At 40.9% G+C, this 19,059-nt stretch overlaps 1 protein-coding gene and 1 long non-coding RNA gene across 4 annotated transcripts in view; one reads left to right on the top strand and one right to left on the bottom strand.

Annotated features, from left to right (window-relative positions):
• LOC135268869 (uncharacterized) overlaps positions 1-15,114 on the bottom strand; it is a 33,437-nt gene extending 18,323 nt beyond the window's left edge. The window contains exons 1-2 of the long non-coding RNA XR_010337203.1: positions 14,816-15,114; positions 7,768-7,846 (exon numbers count right to left, since the gene is read on the bottom strand). This is a non-coding gene — a long non-coding RNA (uncharacterized LOC135268869). The remainder of the gene's footprint in view (positions 1-7,767; positions 7,847-14,815) is intronic.
• Positions 1-19,059, top strand: part of PDZRN3 (PDZ domain containing ring finger 3) — a 250,708-nt gene that overhangs the window by 93,999 nt on the left and 137,650 nt on the right. The gene's annotated exons all lie outside the window — the stretch shown is intronic.

Below are 19,059 nucleotides of genomic sequence, written 5' to 3'. Positions count from 1 at the left end.
CTCTATGACCCCGACAACCTAACAGAAGTAAAGCCATTTGGTCATATTTCCCTCAGCATCCATTTCCTTTCTTGTCTCTGATACAGCGGTTCTTGAATGTGGAAAATCTCTTCCCGTTAGGTAGAGACCTACCACCATGAGGGACTTAAGGACCAGGACAGCTGAATAACACGTGTGGCATTCTAGACACAGGGCCTTCCTTTCAGTCTCTAAATTACGTATATTGGTTTAAAGAAGGCTTTGTTTCTCAAAATAAGTTCTCAGTGCTCAGGATTAGAAGCAGCTGGAAATCTTTGGGAAGGGGCAGAGGTTTCAGATGTGCCTCTGCGTATTTTTTCAGTGGGCATGACAGATGCTCCAAAATGACACACATACCTGTCATGCCAGCAAAGCCACATCCTCAGGGTGTCTGCCTTGGCAGCAGTGATGCCTGGGTTGTCAGGGTGGGCTCCGGACTGCCACAAGCAGTACTGCTGGGGAGCCCATTGTGGGAACCTCTCTACCATTTCCATCCTGTCAACTCCTCTACCAGGAGAGTATGGAACATAGCGCTGGAATTAGAATGCTCATTCTTGATATTTTATTAATTAGTTCAATGTAATGAAGCTTTCAACATCTCTGGGATGCACAGTTGGTTGCTTGGAGTCATTAAAGGTAGCAGATGACAAGACCTATTAGAAATGGTTTACAGTGCAGTGCAGTGACAGAGACCTTTGTATTTGTTACCATGAGCAAAAGTTACATCCCAAAAAAAGAAATTACAGTTACATTGCTTGGGATTGTTGTTGCTGTTGTCGTAACTCAATCACGTTCATTATTTGTATGTGTTAAGGGGACCTGCCTAAATCATATCATATTTTCCTTTTACATTGGTGTTACATAATATATAATTATGGAGAAACCCCAAATCCAAATCCTTGTAAAATGTCCCTTTACCTGCAGTTAAATCCTAAGCCAGGTTACTTCAGGGCACAGCTAGAGTCTGCTTTGCTTGTTTTGCAATATCCTATGCATGTGGGTGCAAAATAAATAGTATTCTATAATCACCTTCAAGGTGTACATTATGGGAGAGGTTTACACCATGTGTAACAATGGAGGACTGGAGAATGACAGTTTAGGAAATGCAGGTTGTAAACCGGCAGTTACTCTAATTATGGACCTAAATGGAACTTGACTTGTTTTCACACTGCAGTCAGCCTATGTGAACTGTCAGGTGAAACTTTCACAAGATATTCTCTCCCCAAAAAGACAGCTCTGTGGCTGTGCGTCTGTTTTTATTTTCTCTGGAGCCTTTGCTTTTACTGGTAAGCTTTGGGAGTAGGGATAGAGGCACTGATAGTCCATGACTTAGGTGATACGTCTTTGCCTTTGCTGTTACTGGGCATTTGTGTTACTGATGCTCCAGTGAGTCTCCATTCAGATGTAGAGAGGAATCCTTGGATACTGTTAGGGCAATTCCAGGTCCTTATTTGCATATCTTGATATACTGGCGTGTGAAGAAATGCATGATCATCACAAAATGATTGTCACTGTATTGCTCTGCTTAGACTAAGCTCTGCTGCAATAACAAACAACTCTGAAAATTTCAGAGGCCAGCAACAATGATCTGTTTCTTGCTCTTGATATATTACCATTTTGGGTCAGCAGCTGCTCTGTTCCATGTCCCTTCCAGAACCCAGGCTGAAGGAGCAACCTGCCACCTGGGTCATTGCTGGTGTTAAGGCAGAAGGAAAAGACAACATGGCAGACCCAGGTGATGGTCCTTAGCCTTAACCTCTCATAAGGGGCAACTGATGGCACATTGCATTAACAAGTGACAGGATGAAGTCTGACATCACCAGGACAGGGAAGTATCATCTTCCCACAGGGAGGGGCAGCAAATAGACTGAGCAATAAATAATACAATCTACTGCACTCAGCAAAGCAAGAGTGATTTGCTCAGTGCTGTCCTTTGTAAACAAGAAGTGTTTTGAAGACCTTATAGCAAACTATTACAAAGACAGAAATGGAATCTACCCTCTTTTCTGAGCCTCAGGTCTATAAAGGTGTCTTGGAATCATCAGTGTCAAAAGATGTTATCTATAAGATGTGAAGAGAATAATAGGAAATCTGTGAAAAGCTGAGGAGAACATGAGGTTAAGAGAGGCAGTACTGCCGAGGCAAGACCTAGGGGCTCCTGCTGGCTCACAGACCCCTTGTAAATCTTGACCCATGGTTTTCTGAACCTCCTGAGATCTGGTCATTGGTTCCCATGAACATAATCCTTTCTACAAGCACTCCATTCCAAGAAACTACTGGAATGAATCTGCTCCTTTCACCAGAACTCTAAGAGTTAAAATAATAAAATCATAAAATGAGATGCACTTGCTGTAAAATTCACTTCCATAGATGTGGAAAGGTCCCAGATTCAGAAAAAGAGAGAGAGAGAATTTAACCTCCACTGGAATCTTGACTGAACATGGAAGATTACTGCTAATGGGGTTAGCATAGCTTCAGAACAAACAAGAGTAAATCACTCATTCACTCGCAGATTCAGCCATTCATTGCTATGTGCCTGGCATTGTTGCAGGTTTTGAGAGGTTAGAGGAAAGACTGAGAAAAGCAAGAGTGCTGCTTTTGAAGCATTTACCTTCTCGTCGGTGTGACAGTTAATGATTGATCATTTGCTTACTTGTAAATTAATTCAAAAAAATCTATTGATTAACTATTAGGTGCTGGGGACTCAACAGTAAGCAAAAGAGTCAAAGGTCCAGACCTCATGGATCTGCATTTTAATGGGGGAATAAATCGAAAATAAGTTATAAATAGAAAATAATAACTGCCAAATTAACATATAAGACATCTGGTGGTACTAAGTGGTATAACAAAAAATGAAGAAAGAAGAATGGGAGTAGGGACTAGAGAATTGGAATCAGATGTGTTATTTGGTATAGGGTGGTCAGGCTAATCTCATTGAATAGGTGACCTGCACACAGAAGGGAGAAAATGAAGATGATACTCAGTGAAGAAACACAAAGTACAGAATGGAACACCCAGTAACACCGTCAATAGCTGATTTCTTTGGCTTTCTCTATCCTGGGTTTTTTACTTTGGGTATTACACCTTGTAAGACCCTCCCACTTCAAATGCAGGGGCAACTGATGACTTCAACTGTTACTCTGGACATTTGGTGGATATTCTGTTTCTTATATGGGATAGGTCCCCAAGATCATTCCTTAGGCCACTCCTGTTACAAAATTAAGAAAAACAATTTTTAAAAGCCTGTTAAGTTTCATATATGCCATGGGTAGATTTTTTTCAATTATTGCATTTGGAGTTGAAAATAAAAAGTAGATTGATAGGTGATTTAAAATTCTGGTGATTCTACAGCTCTATAAATAATTGAAATTTGTTTTTGAAAAGATTAGAGTAAGGGGATAGAGGTAGAAGTTTTGGGAGGAAGTGATATCCTTCCCAGTGACTCCATTGTCAAGCAAAATTAAGGCAAATAAAAATTGCAGCTGGCCTATGCACTAATTTGGGATTCAGTTGCTTTTGCCTTAACTCTCACCAAAAATAGCATTAAAGAATATGGAAACTTGATTAAACTAACTTAATTAAGAGATTGCTAGTGAGGTTATTAGACTTCCTTTGTAAAATGCTTCATTTCTGATCCATTTGATGTCTAACATTTTTTTCTGTCTTTGATGTTGAAATAATCAGATTAAAATCAACTTGTCAAATGCGAAACCTATGGACATAAAGACCCATTGAGTTAACGACTTCTCAAAGAGATTCTGGTTTTGCCTTTTTTGAACTATGATTTTTAGTAGCAGTTTTGTTTGTGAATGCAGTTAGTGGCCAGATTTCTAGATTCTTTTGGCCAGTGGCACTCTAGCCAGCAGTCACTACACTAAAGGGCTGAATGATAAATTTGAAATGAGATCAAATTTCTTGTTTCTTAGATTACCACAATAGACCATTGACCCTCTAAACAACAGCCATGGCAACATATGCCCTCAGCAAGTAACATGGAGATCTGTAATGCCGCTTCGCTTAATCTCCCAGGACTGAATATGCCCTTTCTGCGAGGTCGTCTTTGTTCTTGGTTGTTTCTAGATGCAATTCAGGTTGTTTAGTGGAAAGCAGATAGAGCTTAAAGTCATGCAGATCTAAATTCTAATCCTGCTTCTACTGGGCTGTGAAAACTTAGACAAGGTCTTTTCTCAGCACCTTTCTTCATGTGTTTGCCAGAAGTAACAATATCACAGTCAGTGTGTAATGAGGATGAAAGTGAGATGATACATGGAACGCCATCAGCACAACGCATGGTGCACGGTAGGCGCTCGTTATTTGTCATTTATGTTTGCAAAGCTGGAGAGATGGAAATTATTATTTGGGTGTCCTGACCTTGTTTGGGAGTTAGCTCCACAATTGGTAGGCTTGAGCTGAAATGTCACCAAAGAAGAGTTTTGTTGAACTAACACTGTGTTTAAAAAATTTGGAATTTGTTGCCAATGATTGAAAATTGGGAGACTTTTACAGAAAAGTCTGGAGTTTTGGCATTATTTTATGTGACACTCTGCCTCTCCCTGAGTCCCCACTGGGCCAGCTATCAGCAGGGGCTGAAAGTGGCTGCTTCCATTGGGTGGAGATGTGTGCGCTGAGTTCACTTCCCTCCTTCATGTTTCTGCCTGAACCCTGAATGCAGCTAAAGTGTTGATGATACCCAGTCTAAACATTAGGCCAATTAGACTCAATGAGCAAATGTGTGTATTTTATGTGTGTTGCCTTGGGAATTTGGGAGGCAACATGTAGGCCTTGAGATGTGTTTGGCTCTGGACCAGGAAGGCAGTCCCTTGCACACCCCTGACTGAAGGAGAGACACTTCCTTCCAAGGAGGGTATCTCTTTGATTGACAATGCAGCTTTGGTAGCAACTAACCAGAAGTAGCATTTGGGAAGGGGGTTGGGACACTGGGTCAGACAGGAAGATCAGCCCCTATAACCAGTCGTGGAGTGCAGTGATACATACAAACCCAAGTCATCCTCAAGTGTAACACAGGCAAACATGGTTATGATAGAGATATGAACAAGGGAAATTTAAGGCAATAGCATCAGTAGAATAGGACACATGACTGACTGTGGAGGAGCCAGGGAGAAAGGCAGGATTCACCTGATTCAAAACAAACACGATAGTTTATTTTCCAACACCTTTTGGGACAGTGTTAGCACTCTTGATAAAGATAATTAGAAATTATAGTCAAGTAATAATTTTTTCCATTTATCTGGCTTTCTTCAAAGCTGTATCCTTTATCTGATCTTCATCATAACCCGCTAAATTTGTCACAACAAAGTTAACAGAGGAGTTGTCAATATGCTGGTCCATTGAACAAATTAGTGACATCTTTTTCTTAAAATTCAAAGTTTTGATTGATTACATTTTGAGGTACATGAGTAATGAGTAGAAACCAGAGATTTTCCTATTTTCTCCTTAAGAAATAAATACAAAATTTCTGGTTTAAATTTACTTAAAAAAGAAGAAGAACATTCGATCTGTATTGTTTTCACCCCAATTTAAGTGACCACATTAAGCTATGAATGCCATTTATAGTTTTGTTCTTATATTTGACCTGGATTTAGCATACCCAGGTGTATCAGGACTTTTTACAAGATCACTTTAATGGTTACTTTGATTGAAAAAAATTCTCAAAGCACCAAGAATTGCCTTGGTTTTCATAAAAACTTGAATATGTTGTCATCGATACTGAGGTTATTCATTTTAAATACTAGTTCTCAACTAATGTCCGTTTCTGTGAAGGATTTTGTAGGGAGCCAGTATATAATCGTGGTTTTGTCATTTGGTAGTGGTCTTATGTAACCACTTAATTTTTATTGCAAGAGTGTTAAGTCATAAAAAGTGTCTACACCGTGCTTAGTAAAAGAACCAGACCTCTCTAGACATCTTTGTGGTAATTGTTCTACCATTCCACCTTTAACTTCAGGCTGATAGAGAATTTAGCTTAACAGAACCACCGTGGTGAGGCCAAAATTTGACCCCCAGAGTGCAAAGGGAATTTGTGTTCTGTGGCTTTGCATCAGGCTTTTCTAGTGGTTACCAGAAGTTTAAGAAATTATGATTACATGAATAGGTAAGAAATAAAATCATGCTAATAATGGTGATGGTGACGGTGACAGCTAACATTTATGGAATGCTTACACTTACTGTTCTGAGGGCTTGCTGTGCATTAATGCATATAATTTTTTACAACCATCCTATAAGGAAGGGACTATTACTCTCTCCTGTTCATAGATGAGGAACCTGAGGCATAACGAGATTAAATGACTTGCCTAATATAGCTCATTTAATGAAGTGGTAGAACCTAGACTCAACGCAGCCTGGCATGTATTTGTTTTTGGTTTGTTTGAGGGAATTAATGCGTAAGTCAATCAAGACAATGTAGTTGGACGCAGGCATTTTGAAATAGATTTCTTATCTTTCTATCCAGCCCCTTGCCATCACCTTGAGAACCAGCTCTATTTTATTGTTTTTGTGATATGCTCGCCCCATACTCCCAGAGCCCTTTTGCTTAACAAAGTGCTTTCCAGATGATAGAAAGTCAGTATTTGCCGGCTTGAATTAGAAATGGATGTTCTGAGGGATACTAGGGTGCAGTGAGGCAGAAGGAGTCCCAAAGGTGACAGTGCAAATGTTCCTGCTGTAGCAGAGGTACAAAGCAATAGGGAAAGGTGGGGACTGTGGGCAGTGAAGAGCATGTAGCACAGAAGCCTCAGGCCACCTGTTTGCAGCCCTAGATAGAGGCAGGTGTTTGCCCTGGCTTGGTACAGTTTTGTCTTAATGCCTTGGGACAAGCATATGCCAGTGGCAGGGTGCCGGCATTGAACACTTGCACAGTCTCTTTCCCTGCAGCTACTAAACAAGAAGCTAGACCACTGAGCTCTTGAGATTTCTTAGTCCATCTTTAGAAGATAATGAGCAAGACCTAGCTTATGTAGAAAGGTGGTGTAAGATTCTTTCCAGCAGAGGTGCTTACTTTTTATTTGCACATGTAGACCCCAGTTCCAAATCCTTGCTCCACAGCCCTGGCCATGGGGACACAAAACAAAAACCCCTTAAATATTTATAAGTATTCATTAACCTTGTCAGAGTTATTATGAAAAACAGCCTGATCAGCAAATTTTATCTCCACTATCCTTTGGGTTAGCAGTTTTTTACAAGGTTTGCCGTGTGTGTGTGTGTGTGTGTGTGTGTGTGTGTGTGTTTCCCCCAAAAGATTCTTAGGACTGAATGTGTCCACCTTACCTTGCCATTCCACTTCTTCCTCCAGTCCAAAAAGCACTGATGCACAGACCTCAATGCCAAATTGTGTACAACAAGTTAAGAAATTCTTTAGCAATATTCAATCCCACAACCTAGTTCATGCTGTTGGACCATCCTGTAAAAGTGATTCATTTTATTACTTTTTTTGAGCTTCACAACATGGCCCTATTATTCTGTGAATATAATTAAAATCCAGTTGGAAATAGAGTGAAGAATAGCATTTAATGTTGAAATTAGCAGAATTTGAAATCATCCACATTACTTCATAATCACATATAAAAGATCATCCTCTTTCTGAGTCAGTTGTTTATTCTTGACAGTTTATCCCCAAGAGTCTCCTGTGGGCTAAAACTGGGCCATGTTTTCTTTTGGTAATGTTAATCTAACTTTAACAGTGCTCCACTGTATATTGTGTGATTTGTCTAATCTTTATTGATGATTACTTACCTCCATTGGCCATTCTTCCCATTGAAATGTTTTTCTCTACACCGGTAGCCTCAAGACTCCTTAGCAAGCTTCCCCTGGCCTTCAGAAAGGATAACAGATAGTCAGCCTTCTGGTACACCAGATAAAGCAGGACTGGATGTTGGAAGGTTTTTTTAAAGCCAGCTGCTCAAGACACCTGCATCCCAGGCAGGTCTAGGGAGGAGAAATCCAAGCAACCACGTCAGTAACAAGGAGCCATCCAGCCCTCAATCTTTTCAGTCTGGGGGAGCAGCCCTTGACCTCTGAGACCACTGCTTTTTGACCTTGACCTCTGTACTTCTGAGTGTCAGCAAGAATTATTTCTCCAGGTTTACTGTGTGTGGACATAAACTGGTGGGCTTTTGGCTATGCCAGAACAGAGACCTAATGAATGGAGCCTCACATGTCTGCTTATCCTGGGAGAAGAGTTCTCTTGTTCGTGTTTTTCCCAATCAAAGAAAATAAGGGTTTATAACTGGGCATGGTGGCTCATGCCTGTAATCCCAGCACTTTGGAAGGAGGTGGATCCCGAGGTCAGGAGTTAGAGACCAGCTTGGCCAATATGGTGAAACCTCATCTCTACTAAAAATACAAAAGTTAGCTGGGCGTGGTGGCGGGCATCTGTAGTCCCAGCTACTCAGGCTGAGGCAGAAGAATCGCTTTCACCTGGGAGGTGGAAGTTGCAGTGAACAGAGATCACGCCACTGCACTCCAGCCTGGTGACAGAGCGAGACTCCATCTAAAAAAATAATAATTGGAGTTTATTTCCGTCCTTTGGTTTTTAGGTCAAGTGGTCTTTCTGGGTGGTCTGGGACATGACGTGAAAAGTGATTATTTAGAATTCCTCTTGTCCTCCTTTCAACAGTGCTGAGTCCACGCTAACCAGAGTTCTGGAAAATGAGTCTTTCTACTATTAGGAGTGGGCAAATTCTTTTCATAATTAGTTAGACTACTTTAAATAGCTCAAAGAAAGACAGCCACTTTCCCTGAAACAACTTTATTCATAGACCTGAGAATTCTGAGAACAGCTCAGAATGTATGATTTTTTTTTTCATGTCCTAGATTTAGGAATTGGAAATAGCAAGGCTGACAGTCAGATTCTAGTACAGATGGAGTTTTTGATTCTTTGTATTTTATCATAAGAGAAATTGGAAACTTTGAGAAAGAATCACCTAACAATACCTACTGCACATTCTAGCTGCCTTTTACTACAAAAGCAAAATATCTGTTTCTAATGGATTTTCAATATTGAATTGATAAGATCCAGGATGAAGTATAACTTGTGACCTTAAAAATCATTTACTGGTTTATATCCTGTGGGGAGGATAGGAAGTGAGTAATGGATGCTGTCTTTTACTGAGCACCTACTTAATGCCAAGCCATGCATGAGGCCTTCTCCATATATCATCTCCTTCCATCCTTACCACTGTGCATCAGGATGGTTATATTGTCACCATTTCACAGAAGGTAAAAATTAAGACTCAGCCAGGCGTGGTGGCTCACGCCTGTAAACCCAGCACTTTGGGAGGCCAAGGCAGGTGGATCACCTGAGGTCAGGAGTTTGAGACCAGCCTGACCAATATGGTGAAACCTACTAAAAATTTTTTTAAAAAATAGCTGGCATGGTGATGGGCACCTGTAATCCCAGCTACTCAGGCTGAGGCAGGAGAATCCCTAGAACCCAGGAGGCAGAGGTTGCAGTGAGCCAGTATTATGCCATTACACTCCAGCCTGGGCAACAAGAGCAAAACTCCATCTCAAAAAAAAAAAAAAAATTAACTGGGCATGGTGGCACATGCCTATAGTCCCAGCTACTCAGGAGGCTGAGCCAGAAGACTTACTTGGACCCGGGAAGTGGAAGTTGCAGTGAGCCAAGATCATGCCTCTGCACTCCAGCCTGGGGAGCAGACCAAGACTGTCTCAAAAAAAAAAAAAAAAAACCTAAGACTCAAAGAGTTTATGGGACAGGACTGGAGAATATGCACATTCTCCACATCGCTCCATCTGTATGTCCTCAATTCATAATTGAATAAGCTTTGGTTTCATGGCTACAGATTTGTTCTTCATAGATATATGTACTTTGTTTCTGACTGCTCCTGCATGCAAAGTTGATGAGAAAACCTGACAGGAGAGATGTAATGGAGATAATGTTCTGGGTTTATGCTGGCAAGGATGGGTCTTAGAAAACAGAAGGCTCCAGCTCTCTAGTTCCTTATCTGTGGAATGGGTATGCAGATACTTTATGGGTTGGTGTGAGAATACTCTGATATAATTTTAAATATATAAGTAAATCGATTTAATGACTATTCAGCATCTTAGTATTGAGGCTATGGATGGCATTAGATATACAATGGTGAATAATAATAGTGCTCATTTTACGAAAGGCTTATTATGTGCCAGAGAGCATATTAAATGCTTTCCTTGCATCATCACTTTTGATTTTAAGCATAGAAAAAATGTGAGGTAGGTAATATTAATCCTACATCCCCTTAAGATGAAGAAACTACCACCCAGAGAGGTTCAGTAACTTGCTGAGATCACACACCGTGTGCACAGCAGAGCTGAGATTGGGACCCAGCAATCTATGTCTAAAGCCTGTATTTTCACCATGACATCCTAATGTCTGGCTCTACTGACACAAAGGGTTCTTGCCCTCAGGAAGCCCACAGTCCAGTGGGGAAAGGACAGAAGTGAAGCAGAGATAAAGACAGTGCACAGCTAAGCGTGGTGAAGGAAAGAGACAGGGTGAGATGAGAGAAACAAGCATGGAAAACCATGTGAGATTGGTGAATCCGGGAAGCCTTGGCTGAGAGGGTGAGACCCAGAAAATACAGGAGGCAGCAAGTGGGGAGCAGCATGCCTCTCCTTGGCAGAAAGGACACTATGTGTGAGCCTAGAGATGGGAAAAATCTGGATACCAGGGCTCAAATGGAGTAGCTGCTTATCATTAGTGCATGTGGTTATTAGTAAAGAATACTTTGAGCTTAAAATGTATTCCCAATCGGTTGAAAAAGGACTCTACGGCTGCCTCTCCAGATTTAGTGCCTTCTCTATTTTGTTACATATGTTCAAATTTATGAACATGAAAGAGATTCAGCCTTTTCTTGAATGCCTATAACTGGCCACATTTCACAAATCCTCTCCCTTCTCCCAAATGTGGGAAAACAGAAGGAAGGAGAAGTTTTGAAGTTCTGCCTCCAAATACTTCCTCAGTGGTCTTCTATGGGGCTTGATTCCTTAGAAACTGACATGTGTTCATAAAACATGGCATTCCTCTGTCTGTACACACACACATACACACGTATACAGATATATATACACACACGTACATATATATATACACATATATATATATGACTTAACAAAATCGTAACTGTGAGCAAGGAAGCCCTCAAAAAAGCATAGTTACTGTAAATGTGGAAACATGCAATGCATAAAATTAATGAATGTTAACTTATTTGCTCTGCTTTTAACAGAGCCACATTGTGAAAAGTCTTTCTGCTAGTACCTACCCATACCTTTTGACTCTGCCATAGGAGGTAATTTTTTTTTTTTTTTTTTGAGACGGAGTTTCGCTCTTGTTAGCCAGGCTGGAGTGCAATGGCGCTATCTCGGCTCACCGCAACCTCTGCTTCCTGGGTTCAAGCAATTCTCCTGCCTCAGCCTCCTGAGTAGCTGGGATTACAGGCATGTGCCACCATGCCCAGCTAATTTTTTTGTATTTTTAATAGAGACGGGGTTTCACCATGTTGACCAGGATGGTCTCGATCTCTTGACCTTGTGATCTACCCGCCTCGGCCTCCCAAAGTGCTGGGATTACAGGAGGAGGTAATTTTTTTAAAAAATTATATAATATATATACTTTTATATATATTATAAATATATATTTGTTATATTTATTTATATATAATTTAGAGCTATGATTTTCATATATATGATTCACATTTATGATTTTCATATATATATGATCTTTCATATATATATGAAAAGTATACATCTCCTGCCCTTCTATGGTATGTTTCACCTCCTGAGACACACTGAATATTTTCCCAAAATGCAAACTAGAATTATGTTCACTTGTAATTTGCATGCCTGGGTAACAATGTCACTAACCTTTGCTACTCCTTTATAAATCGAAATTAATTAAACTGGAGCTTGCCAATGAAAACATATCCTTTTAAACATAGATTTCTAGTCTGTAGCCCTGTCTAGGGGGAAAAAATCCCTTTTATTAGAAATTGTTGATCTCACATCAAAGCAGCAAGAGAAGACCAAGTTCTCTTTCATTTTTAATAAAGAGTCTTTCTGATCTCAAACGGCACACCTGACCGTGTGCTTGTAGGACAGGCAGCCTGTGATGAGTGGCCCACAGCAGTCAAAGCCTGTGCTTTCAGAGGTCACTGTTTTTTCTAAAACTGAACTTGATCTGTTCAGAGTGACTAATTTGTTACTCAGAGGGAACTTGAAATCTCCCTGTGATTTCCTTCAGACTGCTGGTGGTAATATGCATCACTGTGGTTTTTAAGCTTTTTTAAAGACTTACTTTAAATATCTTTAGGACAAAGGAGTTTTATAGTTTCTTAACTTTACATAAATTAAACCTCAACTTTTTTTTTTTTAACTTTGCAGCTAGATTGTCTTCTAGTCTCCAGAATTCTTTGATATATTTACAGCCTTGACTATTAAAATGGATGGTGGTATCTTGCCATGCCTTCTTTTTTGCAGGTTTCTATATTAAATAGTAAAAGTCAGCCCTTTAGTCCAAAGGTTTCCCAAATACGCAGAATACAGTGCCTCGCAAAAGGAGAGGTCTCAGGGAAGTCCAAGCATGCCCTTTGCTATCTGCTTGTAAGAAATATTTCATTTCACTGAAATCATCCATTACTGATTTGTAAATCTAGTAAACTCACTCCCAGACTCTGAACTCCTTTTACAGAACACTTTGGATCCTTTGCCAGGGTCTCAGTGAATGCATTCTCTACTTGTTCATTTCCTGCTGCTTTTTGAAAAGGCTTCTGCCTCCTTTCTGCCAGTTGCATCTGTTCATTCCTAAATGAATGCAGCTTCCGGAAAGCACTGGCCAAGGACATCAGAGCAATGGGAGGGCTGTGTGCTGTCCTGCTGTGTAACATTGAGTTGATGCTTGTCTGAAGCCTTTCCATCCCTGTAGTTGTGCCATCATATTTTTCTTTGGACCTTTAACCAACTGTTCTGTTTTTGTGGTCATATTTTTCATTTATTTGAAGGGCTGTAATTCATATTATTTCATAACATTTCTTATGACCCTCAGTAAAACATTGAGTATTTTTTCTTCCTGCAGAGAATCGCTATACAATGCTTTTGTTGTTTGATATTTTATATCCATAAATGTGTGTATTTGTATGTATGTATATATCAGTTTGTATACATAAATATATAGCTATTGCAATTTGCGACTATTTAAATAAATGGTATTATAGTTTGCTCTAAAGCTTTTTAAGGTAGTCCATTATGTCATCTCTAAATAATGAGAATTGTTTTTCTCTTTCAAATATCTATTCCTTTTGGCCAGGCATGTTACCTTACAACTATAATCCCAGCACTTTCGGAGGCCAAGGTGAGTGGATCACCTGAGGTCAGGAGTTCAAGACCAGCCTGGTCAACATAGTGAAAACCTGTCTTTACTGAAAATACAAAAATTACTCTGGCATGGTGGCACATGCCTGTAGTCCCAGTTATGCAGGAGGTGAGGCAGGAGAATCACTTTAGCCAGGGAAGTGGAGGTTGCAGTGAGTCAAGACTGCGCCACTGCAATCCAGCCTGGGCAACACAGCGAGACTCTGTCTCAAAAAAAAAAAAAAGAAAGAAAAGAAAAGCTCTCTTTCTTTTATTGTATTTTTCTTGTCATATTTCACCGGCTAGAACATGCCGTACTATCGTAACTTTTCATTTAGATACTCATCACTGAGATTTGAGTGAATTCATAGTTAACAATTGTGTCCTAGAATAGTAATTCCAATTTTGTCATAAAACATAGAAACTGCTGTCTGATACAAGTAATTCATATTAGGTACAACTGTTAAAGAGCGTATCTTCTGTAAAGTGAAATATTCCTATAAAAACAAAGAGAAAAATTATTGTAGTTCCATTTATCAGGTACTTCCAAAGGTCAGATACCAGGTTAAGAGGTAAAAACTCAGTTATTTGATTCTCATATCAAATTTTTAAGGTCTTACCATTGTGCCCCTTTTACTGATAAGGAGACTGAGGCCTAGAAAGTAAGTAAAACTTGTTAGACATTCTCAGCATGGTGATAAATGCAAGCCTTTCCGAGCACACAGCCTGCTCACTTTACAGCACTGCTTTGTTTTGATGCTTATGCTCCCAAGGTAAGTTAAAATGTCTCTCATTTTTATGTCAGTAACTGGAAAGTCTAAAAGTTAAAAAGAATTCCACTTGTGAGGAAGATTATATTTGGATGTACATTTAGTGTTACTGTGGATCAGGGGCCAGCATACTTCTGTAAAGGGCCAGAGAGTCAATATTTTAGACTTTGTCGCAACTACCCAACACTACTGACGTGGCATGAAAGCAGCCACTGACAAGATGAAAGTGAATGGGTGCGGCTGTATTTCAATAAAACTTGATTTGTGGACAATGAAATTTGAATTTCGTATAATTTTCACATGTCATAAAATATTATTATTATTTTAACCACTGAAAAGCTTATAAGCCCATGGGCCAGATTGGGCTCACAGGCTGTAGTTTATCAACCCCACTCACTACACTGAAGTCTTTGACAAAACAGAGGAGAGGTGTGTACAACCACTGCTTCTACAAATCGTTCTTCCCCATGTCAACAGGTATTTAACATACATTTCTGAGGGCCTGCTACTGCAGGGCAGCCCCAATTTGGGCAGGAAAGATACAGAGACAAGACAAATTTTTTTTCTAGAGATTTTGCAGTCTACTTGGAGAGGCGTTGCAGGGTGGAAGAGGTTAAAAAAAAATAAGCAATTACAACACAGTATGCAAAATGCTTTAGACTTACCGCAGCGTGTGCAACAGCCATCAACTTCAGCAGGCATCTGGTGGATGCTGGGCTTCTAGACTCTCAAGCCCTCTGGACGTGCATCTGTCTTCCCCCTCAGTATCTTGTAGCAGGCTAAGTCTTTTGGAGAGACTCACAAGGTTTTAGGTCATATGATGGAGTTCCTGATTCGACACTGCTGTGCTGGAGGCAATTCAGAGACCTCAGAGCAGTGAGCGAGCCCAGCATCTTTTTAATCTGGCGCCATCTGCCCGCCTACCCCTCCCAAATGCACTTTTTGATCCTCTGAAGCTTGGCGAAGCTTTCCTCAGCTGATCTCAGCTCCTCAAAATGAGAGTTAACGGGGGTCTGGGGGGCTGTGCGCTGGCCCCAGAAAAGATGTCCAGAGCATGAAGTCTTTCTTGAGGCTGAGTAGAGGAGGGGTGCTGACGGAGTGGCATGCACACCGACCCATTTAAAGAGTCCACCAGCAGCCCAGTGCTCCTGAGGGAGAACATACATTGGCTGCACTTCCCTGTGCTTGTCTACTCCTTTTTCTCTTGCTGACACGTCTCACTTGAATTAAATCCTGGACTCTGCCATGCCAAGAGTTCTTTGGTTGTATTCCTGCTGGCCTTTTCCAGCTGCCTAGCTTCCAAGCCATGTGCAACATGTTCCCCCACTAGCTCCTGTTCTTAAATGTAGAGGTTCTCTGGGGCTCTGGCCCCAGCCCGCTGATTTTCCAGTGTTTACACACACCTTGAGTGATCTTAGCCTTGCTTGTAGTTGCATTACCATCTGGGTGCTGATGGCTTTTGAATCAGTATCGCCAGCCAGATCTGCCCTCTAGCTTCAGGGATCTTCCTCAAACTACCTACCCAAGGTGCTGACCTCGTCCTCATCAACACCTGCTTGCCCCTGCTCCTCCCACACCCGCCTTCATTTTTTTCTGTGTGTGTGCTTGTGTGTGTACACACGTGCATGTAATATAGGACTTGGGAGTCTTTCATTGTTTTCCTTTCTCCTTCCCCTGTCCCTCTGCTAATTGAGACCCAAGTATCTGGAGGCCTGAATTGGGCTATAAGGACAACCTGGATTCCATTCAAAGTGTCTTTTACTTTAGTTCACTCGTTGTTGTTGTCATCACAGGGTCTTGCTGTGTTGGCCAGGCTGGAACATGCAGTGGTGCAATCTCAGCTCACTGCAGCCTTCCCTGGCTCAAGTGATCCTCCTGCCTCAGCCTCTCAAGTTGCTGGAACCACAGGCACATGCCACCACATCCAGCTATGTTTTTATTTTTAGTAGAGACAAGGCGTCACCATGTTGCCCAGGCTCCTCTCAAACTCCTGGGCTCAAACTCTCTGCCCACCTTGGCCTCCCAAAGTGCTGGTATTACAGGTGTGAACTACCACACCCAGCCTAGTTTACTCTTGATATAGTTAATTAACAGCCCCAGAGATATACAGGAGACAAATCAGCTGGGAATAGCTCTCCATTACCTCTTTCTTCTCTAATCAAGGTGCCAAGGGTGTCTTTCTATATGCAAATCTGATGATGTCTTCTGCCTGCTTACAACTCTTCCGTGTTCCCCACTGCTTTAAGGGCTGACAGGTATAGGATGCAGGTTTTGCACTGTGTCACCCCAGGGAACGCCATTCTCATCAGAGACTGTGTGAATAGCACCTCCTACAGTTGTAGGAGCATTGTACAGTCTGTACTGCTGTCTGTGGCAGCTCTGGCCCATGAAGTCTAGCAATGCCTGGCCTTAGACATTGGCCCCACCATGTCACATGTGACCCTCTCCCTAGTAGATAATCCCAGGGTTTCTGAGTCAGTATTTCTGGGGTTGGGTATAAAAATCTGACTTCCTATCATGTTCCCAGGTGATGTGATGCTGCTGATCTGGAGAACACACTTTGAGAACCACTGGCATAGCCATAGCTTGACATAATTTGATGCTTTTTCTCTTACAACTCTTTACTTACTTAGGGCTTCCAGGACATGCCTGGGTATGGGCTACCTCACCCAATTTTGCAAAAGCTGGAGATATCTCCATTTTATAAAAGCAATTAAGGATTCCACTTACTGTTTTTAAATTAATACTGAACTCTCCATGAAGCCTATGAACACATTCCTCTTGGAAGAATTTGAAACACTGCAGATTAAAGTTCCTTCTTTCTCTCATCTTTGCCACAGAAGTTAACACTCTTGTCAGCTTGGTGTGTATCCCTTTTAGACTCTATTCTGGGTTTGCTGGTAGAAAATACCCTTCGTGCTGGCATTTCCCCCTCCTTACTGTGATTCACATCATACCAGACCTCCTGTTCCATAGCTTGCTGTTTTTCATTTAGCTGTGTGCTCTGGCCTCCTCTTTATGCTGGCATGTGTAGATTTTGCTGAACCACCTTGCTATTCATATCCACTGTTTCCAACCCTACTGTCTGCCCAGGAGACTCCATCAACCAGTGCTCGCTGGCTTCCAGGTGGGTGTGGCCAGCGGGAGCCCTGCAGGAGATCAGAGTGAAGTAGAAAAGTGAGGTTGTCTCATGCTGGCTGTGGCTGTGGAGGGAAGTTTCCCGAACTCACTGCACCTTTTCCAAGCACATTCTGCCCTCTGCACCTACTTTGCAAGTAGACTTGATTCATCTTAAGTATGTCATCTGTTTCCTCAGGGAACCTCACTACATAGGTGCTATGGGCTGGATACTTGTGCTCCCGCAACATTCATGGGTTGAAACCCAGTCTCCATAGTGATGGTGTTAGGACTGGGGCCTTGGGGTGGTGATTAGGCCATGACAACTCTGCCTTCATGAATGGAATTAGTGATTATAAAGGAGGTCCCAGAAAATTGCCTAGTCCTTTCCACCATGTGAAGACAGAAGTCACCATCTATGAACGGGGAAGCAGGCCCTCACCAGACACTGAATCTGCCAGTGACTTGATCTTGGAGTTCTCAGCCTCTGGGACTGTGAAAATAAATTTTTGTTGTTTATAAGCCGCCCAGACTATGGTATTATATTATGGTAACCCAAGCAAACTGTGAAAGTAGGTATACCTCAGTCTTTTTTAAGTTTTAAAAAAATATTGTGGTAAAATATAAGTAACATAAAATGTACCACCTTAACCATTTTTAAGTGTACAATTCAGTGGCATTAAGCACATTCATATTATCGTACCACCTTTACCATTATCCATCTCCCCAACTTTCTTATCATCTCAAACTGAAACTGTATCTCTTAAACAATAATTACCTATTTCCCCATCCCCCAGCCCATGGCAACCACCATTCTCCTTTCTGCCTCTTAAATTTGACTACTCTAGATACTGCATAGGTGGTATCATATAGTATTTGTTCTTTTATGACTGGCTTATTTCATTAGTATAAGATCTTCAACGTTCGTCCATGTTATAGCATGTATCAGAATTTCCTTTCTTTTTAAGGCTAAATAATATGACATTGTATATCACATTTTGTTTACCAGTTCATCTACTAAAATGAACACTTGGGTTGTGTCTGCCTTTTGTCTGTTGTGAATAATGCCACTATGAATGTGGGCATACACATATCTCTTCAAGACCCTGCTTTCCATTCTTTGGGGTATATACCCTTAAGTGGAGTTGATGAATCATATGGTAATTGTATTTTTAATGTTTTGAGGATTGTTATACTCTTTTCATCTCCAGTTGTGTGTATTCTTTGCTTTGACCCGAAAGACTTAATGGTTATAGTTGCCCTATCTGTATGGTATCCCACATCAAAGAAACTTATTTTAGTCATGCATGTGAGGTCAGCTGTTTTTGTCTCAACCTATTTATAATTTTGATGCTGGAAAATACTTTGATCCACGAAACGTATTACCAAAGTATTATACATTACAGAAACAATACATCATCTTGCTTGTGAAATATGAAGCCATTTTCAATGCAGATGTGTAAATTATAGATTTGGATTCAATTATATGGCATACTGAATATTTCGATTGCCATGGCTACAGATTCTACAAATATCCTCTAGTTTCCTCCCTGCCATTTTGAGACTATTCTCTTGCGTACATTTCATTCAGCCTTCTAAAGAATCTGTTAGCATCCTTTTGGGCCTTAGCCTCGCTCGAACATTAACTTTGAGGGCTTTTGTTTACCTAGTATCTATTCTTCTATAAGTAAATTTTAGGTGCCAAAACGTTCTCAATAATTATGCAATGTCATCTTGAGAGCTCTTTCATGTAGAAACATGACCAACATAGCTTTTTTCACATAGAAGACCT

The sequence above is a fragment of the Aotus nancymaae genome, unplaced genomic scaffold, assembly GCF_030222135.1.
Source record: "Aotus nancymaae isolate 86718 unplaced genomic scaffold, 86718_ANA_hifiasm-v0.15.2.pri h1tg000046l, whole genome shotgun sequence".
Taxonomy (NCBI): domain Eukaryota; kingdom Metazoa; phylum Chordata; class Mammalia; order Primates; family Aotidae; genus Aotus; species Aotus nancymaae.
Note: the sequence above shows the minus strand (reverse complement) of the source record. Positions and strands in the feature narration are given on the sequence as shown.